This window comes from Papaver somniferum, chromosome 7 (assembly GCF_003573695.1).
Source record: "Papaver somniferum cultivar HN1 chromosome 7, ASM357369v1, whole genome shotgun sequence".
Classification (NCBI taxonomy): Eukaryota; Viridiplantae; Streptophyta; class Magnoliopsida; order Ranunculales; family Papaveraceae; genus Papaver; species Papaver somniferum.
This window is the reverse complement of record NC_039364.1, coordinates 212,634,961-212,640,850: the sequence shown is the minus strand read 5'-3', so window position 1 is coordinate 212,640,850 and position 5,890 is coordinate 212,634,961. Positions and strand designations below refer to the sequence as shown.

At 35.1% G+C, this 5,890-nt stretch overlaps 1 long non-coding RNA gene across 2 annotated transcripts; it reads left to right on the top strand.

Annotated features, from left to right (window-relative positions):
* The first annotated feature begins 413 nt into the window (after window positions 1-413).
* On the top strand, window positions 414-2,910 carry LOC113299507. 2 transcript variants are annotated; one of them, XR_003335088.1, is made up of 6 exons: window positions 414-844; window positions 1,228-1,391; window positions 1,492-1,673; window positions 1,987-2,124; window positions 2,313-2,347; window positions 2,447-2,910. It is a non-coding gene; the product is annotated as an uncharacterized LOC113299507 (long non-coding RNA). The 2 variants fall into 2 exon arrangements; XR_003335087.1 differs by having other exon boundaries at window positions 420-844; window positions 1,319-1,391.
* The last annotated feature ends 2,980 nt before the right edge of the window (window positions 2,911-5,890 follow it).

Genomic DNA, 5,890 nt, shown 5'->3' with positions numbered 1-5,890 from the left:
GGGGAAAAAAATTCTCCGGATCTTCTCTCTGGTTTGGTTTTTGGTCCGAGAAGATACGAAGAAGAGGGTAAAAATGTAGAGGAATTGCGTTTTGGGGGATTCGATGTTAAAACTCTGTGTATCCATTTTAAGGAAATACCTTTGTTTTGTAGAACTAATACACAAAGTAAGTAATTGATAGTTGAGGGTATATAGTTAATATTGAAAGGCTTCACCAAATTCAGTGACGGTTGAAAACACTAGTGGAAAATGGGGTTTCCCACATCCCTGACCCTCAATGGCGGTAAATCGACCTTGGACCAGTCAAAACGGTCCTAGATATAATAAAAATGTGGACCACAGCTCAGAGCGTTAATGTTGGTCCTTGAATAAGAACCCACCCTGTGACAGCTGAACCTAGATTTCCTATGGTTCAATTTCCTAGGCGGCCATTTTCCCATTCACCTTATCTCTTCAAGCCATATATCATTTATCTTCCATTCGATATTCTCGAGAGAGAAAGAGAGATACCGCAGCTCATTTCTCTTTTCCTCCGTTCACTTCCATCACCCCCACACTTCTGCCATCACCACAACAGATCTACCACCAGCATCCACTACTTCATCACCACCAGAACACCTTCTTCATCTTCTTCTTCTCCATTTACATGTCTAAGTTAAACTCTAATGTTAACTAAAACCCTAAAAATTATCTCGATCGAGCTCTTCTATCACCACTACCAACACCTTTTTCTTATGTTAAGTGAAACCCTAAAAAGAATCACCAGTTGATTGACGCATAACTCCAACAACAATCAACATCAGGAGCAGTTGGTTTACTCGGTCAACCAACACCTTTCTTATTGGTATTGATTTTTTTACTTCTAATTTCGGGTTTATTGTCAAGATTTTGTTTTAAATTTGATCGATTTGTTCTTGATAGAAATCAAATTTGGGGTTTCATGAAAACGAAACCCTAGATTTTCTAATTGGGGTTTTCTTAAATCGGGGGTTATAGAGGTATCTGACTCATGTCATTAGTAGTGTTTTTGGTGCTGATTAATGGGTAATTTAATAGCTAAGATTTTTTTAATGATTTTAAGTTTTATGGGATCAGTTTTGTTTTTGGATGATTGTTGTTGTGATAGAATACGAATTGTTAGAATCTGAAATTGAAGTGTTTGGTACCATTGTAGAGTTCAAATTTGAGTTCATATTTTCATTTCATTCTTTTTATTGTGATTTTCAGTTTTTTGCATCTTCTTGATTGGGTTCTAATGTATTCTATACTATATTCATGGATTGAATGATTGCTTATGGATTTGTTGTTGGTGGTGAAGTATGTTGGTGCTGTTTGGAGGTGCTGCCGCTACTGCTACAAGGTGGTAGTGGTTGTCTCTTAATAATTACATGGTATGAAAATAGTATGTACTTTTTAAGCTTAGAAATATAAGATTCATACTTACTGATTCAATTGAATGGTATGGTTATCTGATAAGTTATTGTTTTCTAGGTTGAATATGTTAAAGCTCAAAGGAACAGCTCGACTGAAACGACTCAAATTCTTTTTCTGAGAATAGATAAGGCTGTCGCTGAATCATATGTGCTGATAGGATTATTACCGCCTTATGCATACTAAACTTTGTGGAGATCACTTCATTTTCTTCACAATATTTGTTTGTTAGCTCAACTCTGGTTCGTTTCCTCATCTTTCTCGTTTCTTGACCTTCTTGACATCAATTAGTTGTTTTAAGCAGTGACTGAAAAAGTATTAAAACAAATGTTTACGTGTTAGTTGTCAATAATTGTTGACCTTCCCTTAAAGGCATGGCAGATTAGGAAACAAGGGATGTCAATCAACCTTGTTAGTAATACTAATTGTTATGTGTTTACTTTGTTGTCTACAACTCTCAATAAGTTGGCATAGAATATAATTTTGTAAATTTTTTTTGTATTTCGAATTTAACATGTTTCTCTTTTGTTATTATTTGTTCACTGATATGTGTAGGTCATATACATGCATGCTTCTGCTCACGGGGATGGAAGAACTGAACAACATTGTTGAACATGCGAAACAACGACATCATATCATTGGGCAGTATGTGGTGGGGAACAAAGGACCAAGATGTTGGGACCAAAGATCAAGGTGTCTCTGACTTCCTTAAAAGTTCTACACCGCCATCTACTTCTAAATCTGAGAACAGGACCATCCATCATATATTGTCCTGTGCTGACCATTATGATTTAAAATATTATCGTTTTTTTCTTTTGTTGGTGTAGATCTGAGGAATAAAATCTAACCTTCCAAACTCTTGGTTTTCTTTTGTTCTGTAGCTCTGCATTGTCAAGCTGTACTATTCATTTTGAAGGTACTTGGTTTGGACTCAATTTTTTCCCATGTAGTTCCTTGTGTGTGTGTTTATGTCAGAGACAAATAGACTGAACCATTGTTGTTGTTTACTTTTCAGGTAGTTAAGATTTGAAGCAAGTAGAGAGACGAACACGTCAATCTATGGTATTTGAGGCGGCTGCAACGAAGAAAGCTGAATTCGCAGCCAAGAGAACTTGCAATCCACATGGTTACCTTGTTTTTCCATTCCTCTGCATCGTCTTGGAAACTAAATTTGCCTCCTAAATCAATGTTATAAACTTTTCCCCTAAATTTCCTACATCAAGCACATAAAGCGGACACAAATCAGGAAACATCAACCAATAAAAATACAGATTTAAAATTTTTAGGGTTACCTCCTTCCTCTCCTCGACATCAACTAAACTTAAATCGCAGATACAGCTTAATTAATCAATCAACCAATAATATCTCTGTATTATGTACATTATCTTTTTTCTTGCATTTTCTTGATTGTTCTGTTCCAAATGATCAGATATGCAAATTGGACCAAGTATAAGATTCGTTTTGAGCAGATTCATATTACGTACGGCTTTCGTTAATATTTTCTTTAATTGCCTAAGCATATCTCTATTGAACCAGCAATTAGATCCAGATCCTTGCATATAGGTTATCTTTCTGATTTGTTTTAACTAAAGATCAGTAATTTAAGAGTGACTTGAACATGAACAGAGAATACTCATCGAGATGGGGTGATGAAATTACTGATTAGGGACAAGCCTTCCCCATGATACACTTAAATCTTGCAGACAGTTGGAAAATATAGTGGTTCCTCGGCATACTTCCCGTAGTGAACTACAGAGTGAGATACTCACCTAAGTATGGGTAGTTTTCTAATACAGTTTGATTTAAGTAGTTGTGGGCTTCATTGTAGTTGGCATATTAATCAGTGTTGTAAGAAGAAAATCGTTTGATATCATGGGTTAATGCTAAACTGAATGTAGTATACAATGTCGAATTTTTGTAAGTAGATTTTATGCAAATTGCAGGTATTATTTCCACTAATTTCATTTAATTAGTTGCTAAGATATTCCCTGTTGTTTTAGGCTGTCTGCGGCCGTCGAGATATTCCCTGTTGTTTCTGGCCGTTGAAATCTCGAGCCCTAAAATTGGCTTTTCATCTGCCAGAATTTCTTTTATACGGAACGATTTCTAACCAACTTTTTCATTTTTTCCCTCTCCAAACACTTCCTCTTGCGCAGAATCCCTAAATTTTTGTTTGTCTGTACTTTTTTTTTTTCGATTCTTTATTGCTTCTCTGATGTGGTTTCCTAAATTTAATTGTATTGATTTTGGTTGTTTTTTTCAAATTTTTGCGGAGGTTAAAGTAGAATCAGAAAGATGTGCAGCTTTTTAGCATTGTTGTAATCTGATTGATGCAGAAAAACGACTAGGTACCGAAACTTGTTATTCGCTTTATTTTGTTTGGAAAAATTTTAAACTTCTCACTCTACTATGAATCTCTTCTCTTCTTCTGGCTTACTCACAACAAAGAAATCGTTGAAAACCTTCCTCATCATCCCCCGTGTTACAACAAATTCGAGCTTATATCTCAATTCCAACCGAAATTTCACGTCCTGTAGTGACTTATATCTCAATTTTGTATTTGTTTTCTTGAATAAGTTTTGATCAGGGTCTTCGGCTGATTAATGTTGTTTTCTTAGCTACATTTTTATCTTTATTGCAGATATCCAGTGTTTCTTAAATTCAATTATTAAAATCATCCAAATATTAGTTTATTAATTTGAGTTAGGGTTTATTTGATGTGAATGTCATCGCTGAATTGATAGGTGCGAGGAGTTCAAAAATCAAGATTTACTTTTTGTTTTATTCAGGTTTGGTTTCGTATGTCTTAGAGAAATCAGGAAATATACTTCGAGGTTTAGCACTTTTTACCAGGAATGGAGAAATTAAGATTTAACTTTCGTACTGCATGGATTTTGCGGGTCTCAGTTCCTTTGATTGATAGAGCTGTCATGTGGGAATGTATCGCAAAACTTTAGGTTTATCATAGGAATGACAAAGTTGGTGTGTCTGAATTTAATGTTTCAGTTCCATCCAATGAAAATTCTTTGTATTATTCACCCGATTCACTATCGTAGTTTAATGTTGCTGACCTGATGCTACAGTGATTAATTTCACTCTTTAAAAACAACCTCAAATGTAATTCAAAGAGCTGCATCCAATAAGGAAGCAAAAGATTGTCTCTATTGATGATCATTCATTGTGATAGAGTTCCCAGGGTTGATAAGTAAGTGTATATGGTTGAGCTATGTGTATATTTACTACCGATGCATCCCGTGTTCTGCTAAGGAGGCTCCACTGCAATTACCAAGCAATTCAACTAGTCAGGATTGAGGTTGATTTTAAGCTTTCTATGAATCAAGACACAGAGCTAGGTTGGAGGGTATAAAGAAGTCCTTGCTGAAAATGGATCTTGAAATTAGTTTTGGTTTTGGTGCTCGAAGATTACTTAGAATTACTCCAAAATTATACTTGATTTTTTGGTTGTTGGGTGTTTCTGAATGATTCGTTGTTTAGGTGCTTTTGAATTGAATTGAACTGAACTTGAACTTTAACTTCAGATTAGATGGAGTTGTTTCGTTAAACCACTTAAGGTTGGACTTGCATTGAAGCATGCATTTTGCTTTAATGATAAAAGGTATGTTTTACGATTTGTGCTTTATTTTTATTTTTTATTACGTTGATCTTTTATATGCATTCCAAATGAGCTACAACACTATCAGAATGTATAACTACAGAGGGAGAAAATGGCGCCCCTGGCTGAACTTGGTTAGCATTTGTACATCTAAGGTTCACTGCATTGTAAAGCATATCCTGTTAGATGTATTAATGCTAACCCAATTCGATCTACGAAAACTAATACTACTATTCTTCGAGTAGAGGTAAGAATAGTCATGCTTTTTTGTATGTGGTAGCCATGGATGGAGGATCCTGATTCCTGAAGATGATGGCATAAGATGAATGTTGGACATTAGTCTTATAAAAGGTGACTCTTAATGAGGTCTGATACTATTGAGGATTTGGCCTGGACAATTGAGGTATATATATCATCTCTCTTAGCAAATTAAGGGGAATGTATATTTTATGGACGTATACAATTCATTTCATTTTTTGGTATTGTCAATATGACTTGATTTGTGGTTTTGTGTAGCGGACATAATGAAGTCATTGAGAATATCAGTAAACAAACCGAAAGGTAGAATAGATTTTCCTATTCATATAAGCACACGACAGAAGTTAAGGGGTTAAAGGCATTCGGTGGTCATGAAAGGCATACTAACACAGTCCAATAGTTATGTGTCTGCTTTTACTCATGGGAAAGTAAGTAATCACTTTTTTTCTCTTAATAAAATAACGATTTTGATTGTTTAGATAATAGTTATCTTGAGCAGCTCAATGCGGTTCTTGCGTAAGGAGAAGATCGAATAAAAAGAGATGCATCAGGGTAATCCAAAACAACTATGAAAACAAAGTTATGCTG